Source organism: Epinephelus moara, chromosome 2 (assembly GCF_006386435.1).
Source record: "Epinephelus moara isolate mb chromosome 2, YSFRI_EMoa_1.0, whole genome shotgun sequence".
NCBI classification, from domain to species: Eukaryota; Metazoa; Chordata; class Actinopteri; order Perciformes; family Serranidae; genus Epinephelus; species Epinephelus moara.
This window is the reverse complement of record NC_065507.1, coordinates 17423059-17446086: the sequence shown is the minus strand read 5'-3', so window position 1 is coordinate 17446086 and position 23028 is coordinate 17423059. Positions and strand designations below refer to the sequence as shown.

The following is a 23028-nucleotide window of genomic DNA, read 5'->3' as shown; positions in this document are numbered from 1 at the left end:
TTATCCAGACATCTCATTTTATTCAAGGAAGCTATTAAAAGAATTTATTTATCTCATCATGTTTTTTCAATACAGACCACTATATCAGTAACAAATACTGAGTATGACTCGACCATGCTGAGTATCAGCTAACTGATATGACGGATGACTCAGCTTCTTATCTTTCTCTGTATTTTAAGTACACAGCAAATAAATCAGCAGAATGCAACTTTAATGTTTGAATTGCTTTTTAGAGACAAATAAGAACGTAGTATAGTTCATGACAGGCTGATGTGTTAAACACTGTAGACATAATACACGGTCCACAGCCTGCTGTGCATATACTGGAGATTAATTGCTATCCATCCACCAAAACAAACATCCCTCCTACTGCTAACCTACATATTTGCCTACGTATTTAGCTAGAAGGGAAGGAGGAGAGGACCCAGAGAAATTAAGGAGAAATAGCAGCGTCAGTAGGTCAGTCTTGGCAGGGAAGGAAGGAGGAAATATCTGAGTAGTGACATCACAGCAGCGGAGTGGAAGTGCTATCCTTTTATAGCCATGTTCGCTCCCTCTGCCACATTCCTCAGCTACAGAACTCAATCAACTCCTCCTCCTGCCCTCTTTTCCGCCGACTTCACTCCTGCGCCAGCCCCAAGTGCTGTGACGCAAACGCAGGGAGCAGGGGGAGGAGACGGAGGAGGAGGGGGAGGAAGAAGTGAGGGGAGAGGAGTTGCTAAACTCTGTGAGGGAGATGGCAGAAAAATTCCCTAAACTCCCCCCTCCGAGCCCTCCTGACCACTTCTCTTTTCCTTTCACTCCACTCTTCCTCTCTCCACTTTTACTTTCACTGGCTGGTGTGATTTGGCACCGGCAGTAGACCTGGAGGAGTTCTTGATAAAGTGCTGTATTTCCGATTCACAGGAACACCTTTCATTAAACTTCTAATGTGTCTTGAAAACCCCCGATACACCAGAAAGGCTTGTGAGGAGCTTGCTGCATTTTAATGATTTTTTTTGTTCAAAAACGTACACTTGAGGTGAACAGAACACTGCATCTGAAAGTAATGAGACATGACAAAACATTTGTACTCATCCACAAGAATAGCTATTACACATTATAATCTAATTAATGCAATCTTCCTATTTTATAAAACGAGAAGTGAATCCAGATGAGTCTGTACAAACTGTTCTGAAAAGCAGAAACAGCACCTACTGCCTGTTGCGCAAATATGAAAAAACAAAAATATGTATAACTTGGCTGGCAGCCTTTTGTCAAGCTATGATCATAGCAGAGATTCAACTGAATTATGAGGACATTAATGGTGCACTTATACACTTCATTTACGCAAATCAATTCAACAGTCAGCGTTACAAGTGTTCCTGTAGATGCTATTACACTCCCCAGGGCATGTATACTTAAATTTTAGAGGCAGAAAATAATCGTTCCCCCCACCAAACCAGTTTATTTTTATAAGTCGTGAATAATAATGACAAAAAATAGCAGGAAATAAAGCCAAAACTAGTTGTATTTTATATTAATTACATCATAAACGTGAGCAGCTTGTTTCTGATCACCTTTACATGAGTTTTTTTGTGTAAATGCTGGTTAAACTTCGCAAGAGCTGCTATATATTTTAAGCACAAAAGCCTTCCCTGCTACCAACCGTCAACCTGAGAGCAGATGACTTTCGTTTGTAGTCTTTGGCTTCATTTGTCTTGTTTGTTTGTTTGTTTTCCTGTCAAACATAAGTCCATCTTGTGCTTTGAATACATTTTGCGAACCCAAATCTTGATAAACTCAATGAAGTACATGATTAAGATCCATTTAACTTTAGATCTACTTCACATTTCTCTCCCAGCCATGTGTGTCACCCCTGTGATGCTTCACCTTCCACCCCAGGGGTAAAAAAAAAAAAACACACAACCCCCGGTTCGAGAGCCATTTCGAGGCCCACATTACAACACACACGTGAGGAAGTACCAATTTATCAAATTTAGAGTTAGATCTCATTGCCAGAACTGTCAGGCTTTTATAAACTCGTACGGTCTGATCAGTTGCATCAAGCTGTTGGGCAGGAGAAGAAAGTCCCTTTAGATAGTTTCACATCTGTTTGTGTTATTAAAGTACATCTTTCACAACTGGCTGGCCCATACATGTTCGATGCACGCTTCCTGTTCATGCTCACACTCAGTACATGCTTCTCCTTTTAGACTTCACGCTTCCTGTTTTGTGTCCTTTTCTTAATATGGTGTGAAACAAATTAGTACTGCGTCAGTGTGTTTATTAACAACAGATGTGTCACCTGAAAATAAAAACAGCTCTTTGTCTTGAAGGCTAAATGGTTGAGAGGAGACCAAGTTTGAACCGTTTTTAAACTGTAAATAGATTCACATATAAGGCTGCATTTTTAATTAACATGGTTGACTCTAGTTAGTGTAGTGTGTTTTTCACCTGGAAGCATTAGTTGAATTTACATTATGTATGCCTTATTTATGCCTCAGAATTCAAGTTTAGGCTGTAGAAATCAATACTTTTTTTTTTATATCAGCAGTGGATCAAACGTATGTTATATAAAAAGGGTTACTCATGGTGACAAAACCACAGAGAATTGCTCTACGGAGCATTTTAGCATTTCATTATTATGCTTTTGTGGTCCACATTTCACAGCTTTGGCTCACTCTCACAGACTTCATCACTGTTTTTAGACACAGCTGTTTTCAGCAAAAAGATGAACCCACTATCTGTTATCGGCTTAGCACCAAATGGCACGCTGACAAAGCTAGTAAATAGATGAAAAAGGAGCACTGAGCAGCTAAAGATCCAGCTATTCTTCTCAGGAGTTGGTGGCGACATGACCAGAGTTAGCAGGAGAGGCCAAAGCATGCTGGTGTTGCCAAGTATCTGTTGGATGTGTAAATAAGCAGCTGTTTGCAAACACATTCGCCATATCAACTTTGTAAGGTGATAATATGTGACATTACTGTTAACATCATGTTTCTGCTGCCACCAAGAGGCCAAAGAATCATTACTATCGGTAGTGTTGGGTGGTTCATCCAGTATACAGTTGTAAGTTCCCATATGATATGAATTTTTTTATATACTGCCATACAGGTGCATAGCTGAGATACATGCTGCAACTTATCAATAGGCAGCAGAATACTTAGCTCAACACGAGGAGCGCAATGGTCGTAGAAAGAGACCAAGAGACCGGAGAGGCACCAGTAGAAGAAACTAACTGTGTCTTTACTTTGGAAGCTTTCTTGGTTTTAAGAAACACTTCAGAGATGACACAGTAGAGCTTCCTGGCAACGTTAGTCTGCAGCTGCACTTATCCAAACACCATGGTTACTTCCTTGTTCAGAGACTACGGAGAAACAACGGAACAGAAATTCCTCCAGTTTTCCTGAAGTCTGCAGTGTGGTAACATGTTGCCTTACTGATAAGTTATGTAACAACAAACGCATCTTGACAGAAAAACTACAGTCTGTAGGCTACGCTAATCGAGTGAAGTCAAAATAGCGTTTTGCAGGTGAGGAAACTCAGGCGGTTGTTGTAAATTGCCCTCTGCCATCTAGTAGCTGTTTTTGTTCAGAGTTTGTTCGGTTGAGTAGCGAAAAAAACATTATTTATTCTTCTTAAACTCTTAAAAATACCCCGATTTAAGTTATGCTGAACAGCCAGGCTTAGCTCCCTCAGTGGCAAATACGCCATAGTGGAATCAGCCTTGTCGTACTCCGAGGGCGTCAGAAAATGTTGCTTGGGCAGTGGCCCTTGACATTAGACATGGACACACAATGCACCCTTTAGCATCTGTATGAGAAGCATTGGCTTGCAACCAACTTCAATGTAAACCCATGTGCATCATTATCAGATGTTTAGGGCAATAGATGTAGTTTAGAGCACCCAAAATTCCACATAGGGCAGGTGGGAGTGGAATAGTATGGATCCAACAAGCACAGGACTTTAACCCTGGAGACCATTGTTTGTGTCCCGTGTGAAACTCAAAGTCAGTGTTGAGTTTTTTTTGTCATGTCAATTGTTAGTCACGCGAGTCCACTCTCTTGATTAATGTCTCATTTGACTGACATCAACCATGATCTTTTTCTAACCCTAACCAAGTCGTTTTGTTGCCTAAACCTAACCGACAGCCCCCTCTGCGTCATGATACAATGCAAAAGGCCTCCCCCAGCTTTATTATATGACAAGTCGGGATGAGATCACATTACTAGGTTTGGGGATGAATTCAGTTCATTGCACAATTTAAAATTTTCCACCAGCACAAAGAGATAAAATGGCATCTGTAAGCTTGACGGACTCTGGCTAATTGCATAAATCCTCACAAAGCAAATCATTTTTGTTTTATTTATCGGATCATTACTGAAATCACTGAAAAATAGGCCTAATTTACGCCAACATTAGCGCTGTATACAAACATTGTACATCATCAGAGGACATTAAAATTGATTTGTTGCTTTGAGTTAGTCTTCCTTATTCTTCTGCTCCATTTAGATATTCACAATAATTGTCTCGGCTCTAAATTACCGTCTCTACAGCAGACAATATCCCCATTTTCTGCTGCAAGACAATATTTTCTCTGGGTCACAACTTTCAAGACATTGTAATTTACATCCTGCACCTCAGAAACACCAAAGCCTCAATGCTGAGGGAGCAGTATTAAAGCTCAGCTGCTTCTTGTCAGTGGATGTGTTATTTTAGGTCCAGCGTTTTAGTTTTAAGCTAAAATCAGCAGTGGGCTTGTGGCCACCGAGTCAATTCATGACACAGCACACACATCTTAGCCCTGAGGACAATAGGCCTCTCTGTGAGGAAGCGCTCACACACATTTGCACATATATACACACACTGCTATGTTTATACAGGTGGGCAGAAAATGAAGTGGTTAGCGAGGTGTGTGTGTTTGTGTGCCTGTGTGTGCGGTGAGTTCGGTTATTGAAAGGAAAGGAATGGATATGCCTATGTGTGTTTAGTCTTGGCTTCCCTCCCAGGAATACATACCACAGTGACACTGGCAGTGCAGAGACCAGCAAAATTCCTTCTTATGAAAATAAGCATCACGGAAACGTAGAGGAGAAGAGAGGAAATGAGGGGAGGAAAGGAGAGGAGAGGAGGAGGGCAGTAGCAAGACAAAATAAGGCATAACAGACACAATACCATTAACAAGTATGCAATATAATGCACGCAATGAGTATCTGTTCTTACCAGCTTTCCCTGAGCTTTCAACCACATTTCATGGTCTTTATCAGCAAATAGGACTGGCTCACGTGTCTTCATGAGACCTAAGTGTGGAAAGTCAGTCACATGATAACAAGTGGTTGTATATAGCAGGAGATCGTAAGGATCTTCCCTTTCCAACCACTGATTTGCAGATGAAGACCATGATATGTCACTGCAAGCTCTGAAAAATGGGTAAGTACACTATGAGTTGGGGCTATTTGTCACACATACTGACCTCAAGGTCAAGAATTAACTTCCAGGGGCACAATAAAGTTAAACTAAACCATACAGAGTTCAATCAACACCTCTCCGTTTCAACCACAGGCTGTATAAAATAGATGAGTGTAGCCACTGCGATGCTATCCATTGGTTTTATGTGGAGGATTGCTTTGAAACCTCGAGTTTGACATTTTGGCCATCACCAACTTGGTTTCTTGAAGCCAGAAGTGACCATATTTAGTCGAGAAGGTGGCGCTGTGGAGGAGTGAGGTGGATCTGACCAAGAACCTGAAGACACCACCAAGGCAACGACTTGTCAATCATAAGGTAGCCTAGCCCTAAAGCATACCCTACTGTATTGTCTATTTTACTCTGAGACCATAATTTACCAGATGAACATCAAGCTGTATTGAAGAGGTCTAGAAACGAGTGATTGAGAGCATAAAGTCATTGGAAAAATAGTGAGACATAGGGTCATTTTCTCTTAGACTTGTATACAACCTGACTTCTTTTTGCAACAAGTGGAGTCTCATTAAAAAATTATGCAGGTTTAAGGCACTTCCACACAGGCTTCACTCTTCAGATTTGGAGATAACCCCTTGTTTTCAACAACCACTACCTTCACATAATTTGGTTTCAAGTGCTGTGTCTTGGACTGGAAGAGATGTGTCCTCCTTCTGTGTAAAGTCCCAGTGAAACAGTAATTAGAGCAGCTTTAGCTTCTGTACTTTGACATTTTTCTCAGTAAAACTAAATATTTGATCATTGTACACTTAAAAGAGGGATGTAAATCAAATCCTTTGTACTTTGGACCACTAAAAGTGGGCGGGCTTAGAATTTAGCTAAGCTACAGTGGACTGCTGGCTCCACACACATTTCCCTGAGCGTTAGATCAGATTTAGGATGAGGTGGAGATGAATTATCTAATGACTGAATTAGATGAATCAATGAACGAATTAGACCTCAGCCACATTGTTTTGAATTAAAAACAAAGGTTTGATTGTTGAAGATTGGGCATGTCATAGCAGTGAGGCCCCGCCAGTTAACTCCAACAGAGTAGTAGTATCCGTATGGGAGAGAGGAAGCACATCGTATGCTCTATATAACATTAGTTGTTAAAGCAGTCCACTATAAAATGCCTTGTGCATAATCTGGAGCTGTCACAAACATCACTTTCCTCAAGTGAATAAGTTCCACCCCATGGCCCACAACCACGGTAATTTTGGGAAAGGAAAACAAAACAGCATAGCATGCTGTTGCTAGCTGGCTAACTAGAGGCTAAAAGTTGCAGACTGATTGACTGATAGGTAGATGCTGCGATATTATTGGTTAAAATTGGTTGGTACTGTTGAAGCTTATATACACAATCATAATATTTTGTTTTCCAGAGAGTGATATATGAATATGAAGAAATTGTTTGTTTTTTTCGTGTATATTGTGTAATAGGTGCACAAAATACTCAGGGCTGTGATCTAAAAGGGTTAAGAGGGCAATGTATGCTCCCTCTCATCCACCTCCTGTTTCTCAACGGGATTTCTCAAAGAGTAACACTATCAACCTAAGAAAGCAGTGGCCAAGAAATGATTGTTACACAGAAACAGCCGTCAACCATATATGGTTCTGGTGCAATCAAGGTCATATTGGGAAGTTACGAACGGGAGGGTACATACATGCATGCGACCATAGAGACGGGCTGAGTTTTTGGGAAGTGACTTGTTGTGTGAGGTAGTTTAGCAACACTGACGGCTGTAAAAAGAGGAAGCAGACATTCTGATGACGCTGGGCAGACTGTTTGGATAGCAGCCTAACGAAGTGCTAATAAGCAGTGGTTAACAATGGGAAAAACTGATTGGGGATTTTCATGATGGTTGTTCCCTGAGGCTCCGCTCTCCTGTTTGTTCCCAGGATAATGTAGCCTAGTCTCTGGGTATGCCTCTACCACAGCTTTACTCACATGTACCATTCACCATGACATAATGTTTACACTTGAACACTCCTTAGGAGACAGACAGCCACCTGGAGACATTTCCAAACAACAAAAACTGAATGTGGATACGTGGTAATTTCTATCACCTTCAGACTTTACTTAAAGTAAATGAATGAACATGTTTACCATCTTCATGCAACTTGGTGTAGAATTGGCCAAGGAAGAAACCATAACATTTTGAAGTAGTTCCAACTCACAGGGAAGATACACAAATTATTTTTCACTTTTTTCAACATTATGAGATATGGCATTTGGCTTTGGCGAAATGTTAAAATGGACCTGCACTTGTATAGGGACCTTTCTTGTCTTCCGACCAACATGACCTCACTTTAATCCATTTAGACACATTCATACACTGGTGGCCCAGGCTAGCATACAAGGTGCCATATGCTACTTAGCTTAAACACACTTGCACAACAGCTATTGGGGGCAATTCAGGGTTCAGTATCTTGCCAAAGGATACTTTGACATGCAGACTGGAGGAGCCGGGGATAGAACCGCCAATCCTCTCATTAGTAGATGACCCACTCTACCTCCTGAGGCCCTGCCACCCCAAAAGTCTGCACTTTATGAGTGCCCATCCAGTTCTTTAAGTCTTTATAATGTTAGATGCTTCATTACCGAGCGGTCTAATGAGAAAGACCTAACCAGTTCTGGATTCCTTAGACAGTGACAATGGTTGATATGTATATCTGGTCATTTCCATGGGGCAGCGTCTTATTAAACTCTTTACTGAAAAAGGATATGAAGTACAGTAATAGAATCAAGATAATTCCATACAGTATAAAAGACAACAAACCTCTGATATCACAAGGTAAACAGTTCAACACACGACTTCAACGGTCTATATCAAATGGAAATGCTAGAGAGAATCAGGCCTGGAAATAACTGAGGCCTAATACTACGAGAAGAGAGACAGAAAATAAACCGACAATATGGAATTGTGGTTAATTGTCGCATTATGCCTGATAAAAATCCAAGATACGAAATAAACTTATGGCGCACAATAAATATTCAGTTAAATATAATTGGAGGGCTAGCAGGAAAGGTACCACAGAAATGGCTGCAGACGAACTCCCCCAACGAAGGACAACTAGAGTTGTTGTTGAGCAGTTGCCAATGACATAAACTATATATATATATATATATATATATATATATATCCCTTTAAGGTGTAATCCATTACAAGTGTCTTTAAGACAATAAAGGTATCATGAGCAAAGGATACGAACATATGTGACCAATAACCAAAGAAACTATTTGCCTCTTCCCTCCAGGTCAAACTTCGGCCACGAAATTTTATACTTCACAGCAACCACATGTCAGTGGTGCACCTGGAAATTTGGGCAAAACAAAAAAAGGACTTTCATAAGGAATCTAACATCATAAAACAATCGTCAGCGGCACCGCCCCGATTCACAGACAGCTAGCAGACGTGCAGGCTGGTACAAAACATGGAAACTACTGGGGGAAGTTGTCACAGGAAACAGTGTGGCTCAGACACTTCCCATCACACGCATAAACACGTGTACTATAATGACACCAACACACACACACACACACACACACACACACACACACACACAGATACGGTTATAGCCTATATCCTGACAAGTAACAGTGACAAAAGACAAGAAAGTGGAGGAAAAATACACTGAAACGCACAAATGAGCACGTACACACACAACAAACTGCTTTTATAAGACGTTCCCTGGATACCACAACACATAAATAAAAGGAAGTGGAACAGGTCATTTGATATGAGGCTCCAGAACCATCAATATCCCTCTGATCAAACACACTGATCAATATTATGAGCTGTTGCCTGGATACAGTTGGATGAGCGCGGGGTGAGAATATACAGACGGGGAATCATCCTTTTGGCACACAGTCAGTGGCATTGAGACACACGCACACACTGACGCTCACACATCGGATACTATTCTAGCTTTAGTATTCGACATGGGTGACATTTTTCTGTTTTTAGGAGTTTTGGTACAAACATACACTCCACGGCCAGTATGTATGAAGAATATCTTGTCCCAGAGTGTAAACACATAGCTCTCATAGGGTAAAATGAAAGTAGAAAGAAGTCACATCTGAATTGAATAGAGATTGTAATGCTATGGGAGAAAAACTTTCCTAGGAGTTATAAATATAGATTCCAATGGACAATGAATTGCCATTTGCTGCCCCACTTAGAAAGAGATTGAAACAGTGTTATAGTCAAGAACACCGGATAGTGCCGGCACCCCATGTACAGAGGCATTGCCTCGCTGCAGCGGCCGTGGGTTCGAATCCGGCTCACGGCCCTTTGCTGCATGTCGGTCCCCATTCTCTCTCTCTGTCTGTCTCCCCATTTCACTCTCTGTCCTGTCATTAAAGGCAAAAAGCCCACAAAAATAATCTTAAAAAAAACAAGACCACCTAAACTGAGACTAAGGGCCTGTCCCAATACCCGCCCTTAGCCCTACCCCTTGGCCCTACCCCTACATTTGTGCGTTCCCGCGAGGGGTAGGGGTGTCCCAATTCCTTTTTGCGTGTAGGGGTAGGGGGCATAACGAGGGGTAGTGGGTATGAAACTAGCCCTTCGGAGTGAGGGATTTCAGATGCTGACTTGCCAGCGAGGGGTAGACGTTGCCGTGGCTACCACCGAACAAGAGACGGGGAAAAAATTCATACATAGCTAATGTTATCGTCGTCAGGTTGCTTGTTAGCTAGCTAGCTAGCTAAATTGTCGGATTTTTCACATTACGATAACACGGCAGCTAGTATAACTATGCTGCCTGATAATGTTAGCTAGTTAGCTAGCTAGCTGGCTAGCAGAAGTCCCCTGTCGTCTGTCGTTCATCAAACGAAGCATGATAAATACAGCAAACGCGATAGGTAGGATGAACTCAACCAGAGACTCCATTGTAGATGCTGGTTGGAAATGTAGATGGCTTGCAGCTTCCTGTTTAAAATAGTTACATATGCGTGAACGTGACGTAGTGAGTGGTGTCCCAATTCCTAGGGAAAGATTTCAACCCCTACCCCTTGTTGCTTCATTTCGAGGGCCAAGGGCTAGTGGGCAATGGCTCGGGGCAGGGCCAAGGGCTAAGGGGTAGTGGACAAGGGGGGTTTTGGGATGGGGCCTAAGTCATGACCACCATCACAGTGTATCAAGACCGAGACAAGACCAAGGCCAGACCAGTGGGAGTCCAACACTGCATGACAACTCCTCAAATTGATCTGACAGATCCACATTTCTGCAAATACACCCACAGAAAACAAATGAAGATTCCCCTTTATTCACCTCTTTTATCGCCATACTGTATATAAGTTGGTATGTATAAATCTACCATGAGGAATGTCTTCATAAAATAGTCAAAAGGCATCGCAGAGGGGAATTTTATGTGTGGAAATTTTCCTTTGTTTTCGTCTGCTCATAGAAAACACAAAGGAATTGAAATCAATGTAACCATTGTTATTCAACAGTCCTTTTTTTGCACAGGCAATTTAATGATATCCCCGCAGTTATGGCCATTCTTGAAATAAAAACAAGAGTCTTCTTTGTTTGAGACAGAGACAAGACCAGGTAAAAATGCGGTCGAGTCCGAGATGAGAGCTAGACCTTCAGAAAGTGGTCCAAGACCATACACACTTTAAAGTACCGTCTTACAAGTACCTTCCTTTACAATGCTGTAATATGAACACACATCAGCAACAGCAAATTATTATTCCGTATGATTTGTCCATTTACTGCTAAGATCCTTTTACAGATGCAGGAAGGGAGTTTAAAGAACCATTGTTTGGCCTGCACAGGGGACCTCATTATCTGCGCACAAATATCTCTCTGCAGAAGGAACATTCAGTATGTGTCACACCACCGCCAAAAGGAAATATTTCTGCTCATGTTTTTCCTTTACACACTTGATTCTGTTTACTTTGAGTAAAAATATGTTTTTGTGAGTTTATAAGAAAAAAAAAAGTTGGCTTCTGGGATTCAGGTCACATCCCTGAAGGACAGTTTTACAGACTGTGAGCCACCCACAGACAGGGCTGTCATTCCATGTAATCTCGACCTTATCACGGTTGCATCTCACCAAAAATTACCAGAGGATTTGCCTGAGATCTTATTGGATTAAAGATTCCCGTTCTCAGTCTTCACGAAAACTACAAATTCCATGATGTCATGAGTTTCTCTCGTTTCCAACAGCTCTGACACAACACCAATAAAGTGACGGCAAAATATCTTGGGGGATTTTGCACATTAAAAAAATGTCTGACACTGCACAGTGCAGATATGGTATTCTGTCATTGTTCTCCTTTAAGCAGCTTCAATAAATAAATGTGTTGCAACACAGCTCCCGATGACGCGCGTTCTGCATTTGGCTGCTCTTCAGTATCCAAACACCTGACATCACTGTGCACTGTCTTTTTTTACGTTAGTGATCTCGCTCCTCTCCAAGCCTGAGGCAACTACGAAAAAATGCCTTCCTGAGAATTAACTTAATTTGTCTAATTACTTCCAAGTACTTTTGACATCTCAGTTAAGTGAAGCCTCTTTTCTAACTTGCTTTCCTAAAATGTGCTGTGAGGACACCAGGACAGACTGTTCAAATGTCTTTTTTTTTTTTTTTTGTCTTTCACATATATTTCAAGGTAGAATATTTGAAATGCGCACAGCCCACTCACTCTGTCTCTCTCTGTCTCTTTCACATGTGGGCACACACACATCTACTTCTATTGTTCGGCCTTCTACTTCTATCGCAACACCTTTTGCTGCTCTTCCTAGTTTTCCTGCTGTCCTCTCCCCTCTTCATCCTCCCAATCTCTCACCCCCCTCTCTGTCTCACGCAACATGTTCCTGCATTCATTTAAAACATCAAGACTCTATTTTCCCTCTAAGTTGAAATTAATTTCTCATGAATCGCAGCTTCTCCTTAGATCTGATGACAGACAGACAAACTGGAACTTAAGATAAATTATATTTCTGTGGAAATCTCTGATCACATTCCTTGTGTTTAGTTTTCTTTCTCCCGTTTCCTGAATGAACAAGCGTACATATTTAAGGCTTAGCTGTTCCCTCTGATCACACATGAGGCAAACATAAAGTGATAAACCATATCAGTGTTATTGCAACAAAGATTTGGCTGTTTGTTTTGTTTTGGGTTCAGGAGGATCTCCAGGAACTGTTGCTTAACACACACACACACACACACACACAGCGTTACATGGCTCATTTCCAGGTACTAGGGTTGTGTAAGTTCCCTTGCCTTACCAGTCTCTGTGTTCACTCAGCAGCTCTGGCTTGCCAGCTGGCCTCTGTCACTATATATTTGTGTTTCATAAAACGCACTTGTTTCATATGCATAGTTGTATGCACAGACATAAAACAAAAATGCACACAGTCGAAGGTAAATTATGCAGATGGTGTTTCTCACTTCTTTACACAGAAACTGAATTAGACAAATTAATCGAATCCACTCAGAGAAGGCCACAAAACTATCTGGAAATGGTGCAACAGCTCCCCTCGCTGGTGAATCAGCGGAATTGTAAATCGTTGGCTACATACAGTATATGTTTGTCATGAAATTCACTCTAATGCACATAATCACAATTAAAATATGAAACGTTTAACCCAGCAACGTTTCTGTGTGGCAATTACATCTTGTGTGATATCTAGCAAATTGGATGTGTTACTGTATTTCCTTTTAACAACCTGCCACAACCTGATGGTTAAACACATTGACTTATGTCCTTTAAAAATAGCCTAAACAAATCTCAAAGTGGAGATGAAGCACTTAACAACAAAAATCAAAGAGTGCTGTGTGTACAGCAGAGATGGAAATGGTTTTAAACATCCAGTGTGTAGGATTTAGCAGCATCTAATGGCAGAAACTGTATAATAATAATTATAGCTAAACTCACTGGCCACTTTATTAGGTACACCTGTTCAACTGCTCATTAACTCAAATAGCTAATCAGCCAATCACATGGCAGCAACACAATGCATTTAGGCATGTAGACATGGTCAAGACGACCTGCTGAAGTTCAAACCCAGCATCAGAATGAGGAGGAAAGATGATTTAAGTGACTTTGAACGTGGCATGGTTGTTGAGTATTTCAGAAACTGCTGATCTACTGGGATTTTCACACACAACCATCTCTAGGGTTTACAGAGGATGGTCCGAACAAGAGAAAATATCCAGTGAGCAGCAGTTCTCTGGGTGAAAATGCCTTGTTGATGCCAGAGGTCAGAGGAGAATGGCCAGACTGGTTCAAGATGATAGAAAGGCAACAGTAACTCAAATAACCACTGGCTACAACCAAGGTCTGCAGAAGACCATCTCTGAACCAACATCACGTCGAACCTTGAAGCAGATGGGCTACAGCAGCAGAAGACCACACCAGGTGCCACTCCTGTCAGCTAACAACAGGAAACTGAGGCTACAGTTCACACAGGCTCACCAAAACTGGACAACAGAAGATTGGAAAAATGTGTCCTGGTCTGATGAGTCTGGATTTCTGCTGCCACATTCAGATGGTAGGGTCAGAATCTGGTGTAAACAACATGAATGCATGGATCCATCCTGCCTTGTATCAACGGTTCAGGCTGGTGGTGGTGGTGTAATGGTGTGGGGGATATTTTCTTGGCACACTTTGGGCCTCTTAGTACCAACTGAGCATTGTTTAAACACCGCAGCCTACCTGAGTATTGTTGCTGACCGTGTCCATCCCTTTATGACCACAGTGTACCCATCTTCTGATGGCTACTTCCAGCAGGATAACACACCATGTCACAAAGCTCAAATCATCTCAAACTGGTTTCTTGAACATGACAATGAGTTCACTGTACTCCAATGGCCTCCACAGTCACCAGATCTCAATCAAATAGAGCACCTTTGGGATGTGGTGGAATGGGAGATTGACATCATGGATGTGCAGCTGACAAATCTGCATAAATTTTACTCGAGCAAATGTGTGTGGGTGGACAGGATGATATATAAAATTCATAATATAGGCTACAAAATGAATTGCATTAAATGTCAAACCAAGGACACCTGTAAATGAACCAACATCAGGCCATGGAGCTCTTACTGTATGTCCAAATTGACAATTATGTTGCTTGCCTGAACACACTGCGAAACGCGCACACAATGCTACCGTGCGCAGAAGGCTAGTTGATGTCGTCAGTTACATGCATAAAGCCATGTGCTGTTGCACTCACCTGTCTGAATCTGAACAGCATCCTTGTGCGTCGCGAAGTCCTCCTCAGTCTGCTCCAGCATTAGGTCCAACTTCTTTTCTTGCTCTTTGCAAGACAGGCTCTAAAACAGTCCACTCAGCCTCTGTGTCCCACTGCCGTCCTCAAAGTTTCCGAACAGTTTGAGCTGAGAGACACGCTGCAGTTACATCATTGATTGTTGTCACAAACAGCAGAAGGCCCTCACACAGCTCACTGAGGGTAAAAGTTCCCAAGCAAAGTTGCAAATGTTGAAATCATGCTGGAGGATCCACCAGAAGCATGCACCTGTTGGTCGTGTAGGTGTGTCTGGTAGCACTTAGCGTGACTTAGCGTGCTCGCTGGTTTGCGCATTAAGTCAGAGGTTAATTAGGCCCAAACAGGCGCCACCTTATTTATTTATTCATTAATATTTTTATTTAATTATGCCAAGGTACAAGATACAATAAAGCAAACTTTAACCTATAATGTGATCCATAATTACAATGCATGACTTTGCATTATTGTATTGTTCACAAGAGGTACTTAAAATAAAATTACTGATTTTAGAGCTAGCCAATGCCAGAAAGTAGGCCTACAACCACCTACACACACAAATAAATCTTAACTTACGATAGTAAATGCAATGTATTACCTCCACCCCTGTACCTACAGAGTCAGCATTGCCTCTGACACAGGCTCATTAGAGCACAGTAGCAGCCATTTTATGATTATTATACATCAAAAGCAATCCTGTGACATATCTGGGTCAATATGGTCAAGCAGTAGTTATAATGCTGATTGTAATCACACTTTGAATCCAGCAGAGGGCAGCAGAATGAAGCAAATACTACCAAGATCTCAGTGTGATCATACAGGATGTGTATATTCTGTGCCTCTTCTGTCTCACCCAGGGGTCAGCAACCTTTACCATCAAAAGAGCCATTTTGGGCCAAAAATAATAAAAAAACAAAATCTCTGTGGAGCCGCAAAACATAGATGAGCATTTAATTGAAGGTAAAACAGCCCATCGTGTCTACAATAGCTTATACTGATAGTCTGAATGAGCATACATTTATGTTTTACCACAAGGTGGCCACTCTGCAGGGCACTATTTATGATTATTTGGTACTTTAACTTTGCAGAGCTGGCAATTAAAGCAAACAGATCCGTTCATGCACTGCTGAATTCTCTATTTTATTCTGAGACTTTTGCTTTTTTGAATTTGGCATCCATAGCTAACCAGCTAGGAAGACTCATGACTTGCTTTCAAGGTTCAGCAAAATTTCATGGAAAAGTTGTCAGACAGTAGATGTATTGTGCACAGTTTAGTTGCTGGAAAGCTAAAACATTTTTTTATAGAGGCCTCACATTGAATTTTTGACATTGACATATAAAAATCAAAATGTTAAAAAAAAGAACATTATTCATTTCCATTACTCATTTTCTTGCCAAAGCCACAGGGAGCCACGGGAGAAGGGTTACAGAGCCACATGCGGCTCCTACCCCTGGTCTCACCTAAAACTGATTTCACTAATGTTGTCAATCGGTGTTTCAATTCTTCCCAAAGATGTTGAAAGGACATGAGGTCATGACTCTGTACAGAGCAGTGAAGGCCTTTCCCAAACTCTTGCACACGATTGCCTAAAAAATCAAGACACAGCAACTTCATTTCTGAAGCACCTTTCAACAGTAAGGAAATACAAAGTGCTTTACATGAGACACAAAGGCATTAAGACAAGATATGAAAGATACATAAGGCAACTATAAAGGGGCAATATAAAAACACATAAATGATTTAAAAAGAATAGAATAAAACGGAATATACGAGTAACTAAAACAGAAAGAAACAGATATTATATGAGCTATCACTGTATGTTGTATCATTAAGAGGATTTTTTTCCCAAAGCAAAAGTACAGAAATATGGGACTTTATCCAGACATTTCTGTCCGAATCGTGTCCCCCAGCTCGTCTGTCGTAGGGTAGATTTCAGGTGTACACACAAATACAGCTGATCCTTTTTTTCCCACTTTCCTCCGTAACAAATGTGTTAACAGATTTCTTAACCCTCCCTCCATCACTATCTCACACACTGAGTCATTGTCCCCCTTCCCATGGCTACACCTTCTGCAGACATTTGTCACTGTTATCTTGTTTTCAAACCTCCTCTCTTGCTCTCCTTCGCTCCAGCTTTCTAATTGAATCCACAGGAGTGAATTCCAGTGGGCAGGGAAGGGAGGAGGTGATGTCAGAGGTCAGAGGTTGGGTTATGACCTCTGGCCTGTGAGTAGAACCCTACCGTGCGGTGTGTCTGTGTGTGTGTGTGTGTGCGTATGGGTGTGTGCATTAAACAGAAACAGGAGAGTCATAGTTGTAATGTATTTATGCATAACTAAACATTCCAGCACAGTCACTCTGGTTATCATGTCTATTCATGAGGTGGTTGCGATGCCTCTATGTTCATGGTTTGCTACAACGTGCTATACGTCTTTTTAAATATCTATATCGTCTGTGTTTTCCTTTCCAGACAAAAATCAATTTTTAAAACCTTAAAACAGATTTCAGGAAGAAACTGTATTTGTTTCTGTCAAAAACAAAAAGTGAATCCAATTTTTCGGAGCACAGTGTCGCAAAATAGATCTAAGAGCAGAGGAAAAGTTGCTGCTATGATGTCACACAATACTTACAGTTACACCAACTGTAATTTGCTAAAACGTCACTGTCGGCAAAACTCTCTTCCCAAATCCCAAGCCCTCTCTGCGAATCTCGAACCCTCTCTGTAAGCACAAACACACACAAATGCACACACAGGCGAATGGGGCAGGGGGTACATTGTGAAAGAAGGAAGGTGGTGAGGAGGGAGGGAGAGGGGGAGGGGGTGAAGAAAGGGGAGAAAAAGAGGAGCAGATGTTCATCAGGTCTACAGACCCCTCCTCCCCTCTCCTTAATATTTCAATGGCAATAGTAGCCTCTTATCTGAAGAAGCCTGCGGGGCTGTGGAGGAATGACTTCACTTAATCATGAGAGTTTCAATAGGCTGAGTGTGCAAGTATGCAAGCGTGCGTGCGTCGGCCTCTGTCACACACACACACACACACACACACACACACACACACACACACCAAACAGTGTTGTAACACAATCGCTTCACTGTGTAAATGTCTGCAGACTTACATACACACAAACCTTTGCATATACTTCCTGTTCTTTCTGTTCATGGAAATACACTGAAATGTATTTGCACCCTGTAGTCATTTCAGTCGTCTCCACGGCGCAGTGTCACCTCTGTAAATCTCCTCTAATGTCAAACAGATGTTGAATCAACAAATGTTTTCCTAATGACTTAGTTGATTATTTCACTGCGGGAAGATTATGTGACAAAGCAAGGAAATGCGTCCCATGACACATCTTGACGCATCTGGTTGATCGATCCCAAATCTGTAGATAATAAACCTTGTTGCAGATCCAGTCTTAACGAAAACATTTCTTCCCCCTGATTCCTTCCTAATGCCTTCCTCTCATCTCCACTGTTTCTTCTAAATAGCCCCCCAATCCTGCGCCCTTCATCCCTCTCCTCACCCCCATCTCCTTTCTCCTAACAAGCCCTTCTATCCCACCCATTCACTGCCCTCTGTTATTTCCACTGTGTGTGTGTGTGTGTGTGTGTGTGTACGGGGGTAGACTCGCAGAGGGCGGGCCATTAGTTTGTTAGTTGGTTCTGCAGCTCATTGAGCTCATTGTGCTCCAAAGGCCCTCTAGCCCAGCTGGACTCGACAAGAAGCAAGAACTCTCTTTCAATCCCCTCTCCTCCTTTCTCCTCCCTTCTCCCCTCCCCCTTTTCTCCAAAACCCCCCCCTCTCCCCCTCTCCCCTCCCAGTAATCCCCAACTCACCCAAAAGGGATTTGTTTATAGAAGAAAACTCCACTAGCCGATCAAATAGCTTGTTTATAGATAACACTTGTTTACTTAACCAAATTACCAGAAGGGCCAGCTTACCTCAAGGCACTCGTGTTGTTGACATCTTGTTAATGGCTTGTTGTTCACAGTGGTGGTCTTTAACTCTGGGTAAAAAAAACAAACACACGCAGAGTGCCAACCTCTTAAGACAATGAATTAATTAGGACAGTGTCTTGTGTGTTTCGTTAGCACCCAAAGGTCAGTCGCAATATAATTAGGCCTTGTTCACACTTAGTATTAAATGCACTTTGGGTGAAAACAGGCAGCTTTTAATATGGGAGTCAACAGCCAGAATGCAAACTGGGATCCTGGAAATGTATCCACATATGTGGAGTGTCATGGTGGCCTGGTGGTTAAGATAGGGTTCACAGTTACATTAACAGTCAAGGACCTTTGCTGCATGTCATTCGTCAGCCTGGTCTCACTCCCAGGACTTCAAACACTTGGGCAGCACCAGTGATGTAGTTTAAATAATGTTAGGGTGCTTTCACACCTGCCCTGTTTGGTTCAGTTCAGTCGAACTCAAGATCATTTGGCCCCTAAGTGCAGTTCATTTGGGCAGGTGTGAACACAGCAATTGCACTCAGGTGTGCACCAAAACAACCAGACCCAGACCTTCTTTAAGAGGTGGTCTTGGTCCAGTTACAAATGAACTCTGGTGTGGTTCATTTGTGGTGAGAACGTGTTCCAACCTCGATCTGAACCAACTGCAGTCACATTGGGTTAAACACACATGAGCATGTTACAGTCCTGGAGGACTATTAATGTGCACCTCCTCCTGTACTGCCTTAATATGCACATTCAGCACAACTAATGCATCAAAACATTGTTTTCTAGTTGGAGCCGCGCCTCGTTTTCAAACTGTATGGTTTGACTAAAATGAACAGTGGCAGCAATATAGTCCGCGATGACCAGCACTAAAGTCAACCTGCGTAGTTGTCCCTCCATTGTGACATTAGAAAGTGTCACATTTATCTTACAAGTGTACTCGTCTTCAACGTTTTGTTTACTTCCTGGATTTTTCCCGCATGGAAATTCTGACCAGTCAAGAGCAGCTTTCTCACACAAGACATTTTATCTGGTCCGCTTGTAAATGCTGCTGTGAGAACACGAACCAACTCTAGGCAATTATGCAACTTTGCAACAAAATTAGTCCCTGATTCAGACCAAAGCATGAGAGCACCCTTAAAGTCTGCTCTGGATTTTGACCCAGACTTAAACTCAAGGGAGTGGTGTTCGAAAACAACAAACAACATCAATTGCAGTGTTTGTGCCACTCAAAGCCAAAGATAAAATGTAATGAGGACGTCAACTCTCAAATGTCACTCAAGATGCATTCGAGGTGAGACCTATACTCAATCTTAATTAGATCTCGATATGATGTATCCGATACCCTGTCTCAACTTTGCATTATGCAACTGAGACACTAGTTCCGGAGGAAGACACTAGAAATTAATAGAAAGGTAGCTTTGTTTTGATTTTGATAGAAACAGCAGAGAGTGACTGGACAGAAAAGAAAAGGAGGGATGATTGGAAGATACAACTCTGCGATGTCATGTTCACAGGACACCAAGACACCTCTTAGTCCGCTTTAACCTCAGATACGTGAGGAACGACACTGAAACAGCTTCATACACAAATCAGGCAAGTCACAACACAGCTGGCTAAGACAACCTTCAGGCTGTAAGAGTGGTCCTGTATACCATTACATCATCACAATACTGGGGGGATGAGGGTTGGGGGGTGTTGAGACCCTCTGTCAAACACACACAAGCATGCATACACACACAAACACACACACTTAATGGTGACCACTTGGCTGGACCAAAACAAAGCTTTTCGGCAGGCTTTGTTCTCAGCTGAGCTCATCTTTCTGAAGGGACTCAGAGCTGTGTGCTGCTTTCAAGAACTTTTTCTCATAATGGCATTTCAAAACTTTTATTTATGTACACCTTTCTGACCATTTTTCTTTCAGGAAGCTCTTGTGAGGACTGTTCACGCTTTCAGCCAACTAACCTTTGAGACTATTTCCCTTCTCGTTTTTAGAAATATTGTCATCTTTAATTTAAGCTACTTGGTATTTTTATTCCAACCATATGTGCTTACGCTCTCACTTTAAGCAGCCGTGCCCAGGTGGGAATCAAAGCCCTGTATCACTGAACTGTACAGAACAAACCCAAAGCTGTTTCTTTCCCCGAACTGTTTGCCAACTTGTCAGGCTACTGGGCATGCTGTTGCAATCCTCTTTACAATCCCAGAGGTGTGACAACTTCACTCCTGGCAGACCTGTGTGTGTGTGTGTGTGGGTGTGTGTGCTTTTGGAATTCTGTCTCTGTGGGGACCAAATGTCTCACCAGTGATGGTTGGAGGATTTAGGGTTTTAAGTTGGGTTGCGATTAGTCTGAGGTTTGAGTTCAGGGAAATTACATATTAATTTGACATTTTTGTTGCAAAGCTCGAGGAACAAGTCTGTGTTTGTACGTGTGAGCAGGACTGTTGGATATTATCCCGGCTCTGCTCTGCAGTGGAATTTTTCACACATCTACCTTTACCTTTGAAATCTAAGACTTCCCTCCTCCTTGTCTTGTCTCATAGGGCTAGGTTGTCTCCATACCATGTGTTCAGTCCTCCTGTTTTCTGCATGTGGTCCTTTTTCTTGTCCTCGCAGTAGCCTTTCTTTCTAGTGTTTGTCTGCTTTCTGTTTCTTGTGGCTCCCTTTGTTTTATAACCTTCCTTCAGTTTAACTACTACCAGTGGCACCTCCTCTGTCCCCTCTGATATAAACCATATGGCTTCACATAAACTTTAAGAGTCACTATCTGGCTTAAAATTATTTGAAAAAAAACTATGAGTTATGCTTCAACTCAAGAAGGAGTCTTATGATCATCTTCCATCGGCCAGCAGACATTATCATAAGGTATCAGGATTATGGCTAAACAATTGCTGTAAGTAGTCAAGCCATATTGCCTTGAATTTGTTAAGAAAACTTTGTTTTTCTCACATGCCTCCACAGAAAACAGCAAGTGATTTATTCAACTCAGTGTCTTCATTTAAAACACCCCTCAAAACATACTTTCACAGGAAGGTTTTTTTTTTTTTTTTCTTACAGTACATCTGTTGTGTGTCTAGTTTCTATCCTTCTTGTAGCAATTTTATTATTTATTTATTTTCATCACACACTCTGATGTATCTGGTCTATCTTATCTTGATGGTGTTTACTATTATATTTGTCTCATAAAGCACTTTGTAACTGTGTTTTGAAAAGTGCTATAGAAATATAGTTTATTATTATTGATTGATTGGAGACCACGTTTAACAACAGCAACTCTTTGTTCTGGAGTTTCACTCTCAGTTCAGTTTTAAATAGCATGATTTTAGCAAATTTACATGTGTTTTGGAAGTACTGAATGTACGACTGCATAAATGAGACTAAGATTATACTGCATGAGCTGTGTGAGAGTTTGTAAACTGATGTTTTGACAGCCTTTAGTTTAGCTGTTGTTAAACACTGTCCCCAGTCAATCAATAAATCTGTATGTTCACTATTTTCTGTGGAGGCATGAGAGAAAACCCAACTTTTATTCAGGAATTAAAGGTAAAATGACTAATTGATATACAATGGTCAGTGTTAGGAAGGTTACTTACAGATTACAAGTTACCCTGCTTAAAATATGGTAAGTAATGTAACTATTTAATTACTTCATTAAAGCAAAATAACTTATTACATTTGATTTCTTTTCTTGTGAATATTTTAAAGTGGGCAATAAAGCTGAAAAATGTCCAGAAATAAGCTATGACAAAAGTGTGACACGCAGCAATAAAATCAATGTATAATGTACATATAAACTCTTTACCGAAAAAAAAAAATATATATAGTCGAATGTATGCCCTCTGTAATCACCAACATTTCAATTAGCAACTGTAATTACATATTTTATCTCAGTAACTGTAACTGATCACAGTTACATTTATTTTGTAATTTAATTACTGTAACTAGTTACTTCCCAACACTGAAAATGGTCATAGCAAAGATGTTATCAGACAAGGCAACATTTCAGGTGTGTCAGTGAGTAGCCGACCTGCACTTCTCAGCAAAGTGCATAACAGAGGAAACATTGGCTGCGACCTGGTGACATGTATAGATTGATTTCATGTCAACAGTTTTTATTTTCCCCCGCCTTACATTTATATTACAGTATACAGATAGGCTGTATTTGACAAAGATCATACACCTGTGTTTAGCCATGTTACTTACTGTAAAACTTCAATTAGTAGCCCGGGTTATTATTTGGTTAAATCACTGAACTCAACAGGCTCATATTTGGGACAGGCCTTTACTTCATTTTACACAAAACTGTTACTCAGCAAAGTTAGGGCATATGATCAAGTTGTTTCTTTGAACTAGTCTTAATATTACTTGTATAAAAAATAGCTTT

At 41.3% G+C, this 23028-nt stretch overlaps 2 long non-coding RNA genes across 2 annotated transcripts in view; both read right to left on the bottom strand.

Annotated features, from left to right (window-relative positions):
- Positions 1–14877, bottom strand: part of LOC126382638 (uncharacterized) — a 138128-nt gene extending 123251 nt beyond the window's left edge. The window contains exon 1 of the long non-coding RNA XR_007569076.1: positions 14640–14877. This is a non-coding gene — a long non-coding RNA (uncharacterized LOC126382638). The remainder of the gene's footprint in view (positions 1–14639) is intronic.
- Positions 14878–16076: 1199 nt separating this feature from the next.
- Positions 16077–18696, bottom strand: LOC126382646 (uncharacterized). The gene is made up of 2 exons (XR_007569078.1): positions 18632–18696; positions 16077–16277 (listed from the first exon to the last, which is right to left on the bottom strand). It is a non-coding gene; the product is annotated as an uncharacterized LOC126382646 (long non-coding RNA).
- Positions 18697–23028: the final 4332 nt, after the last annotated feature.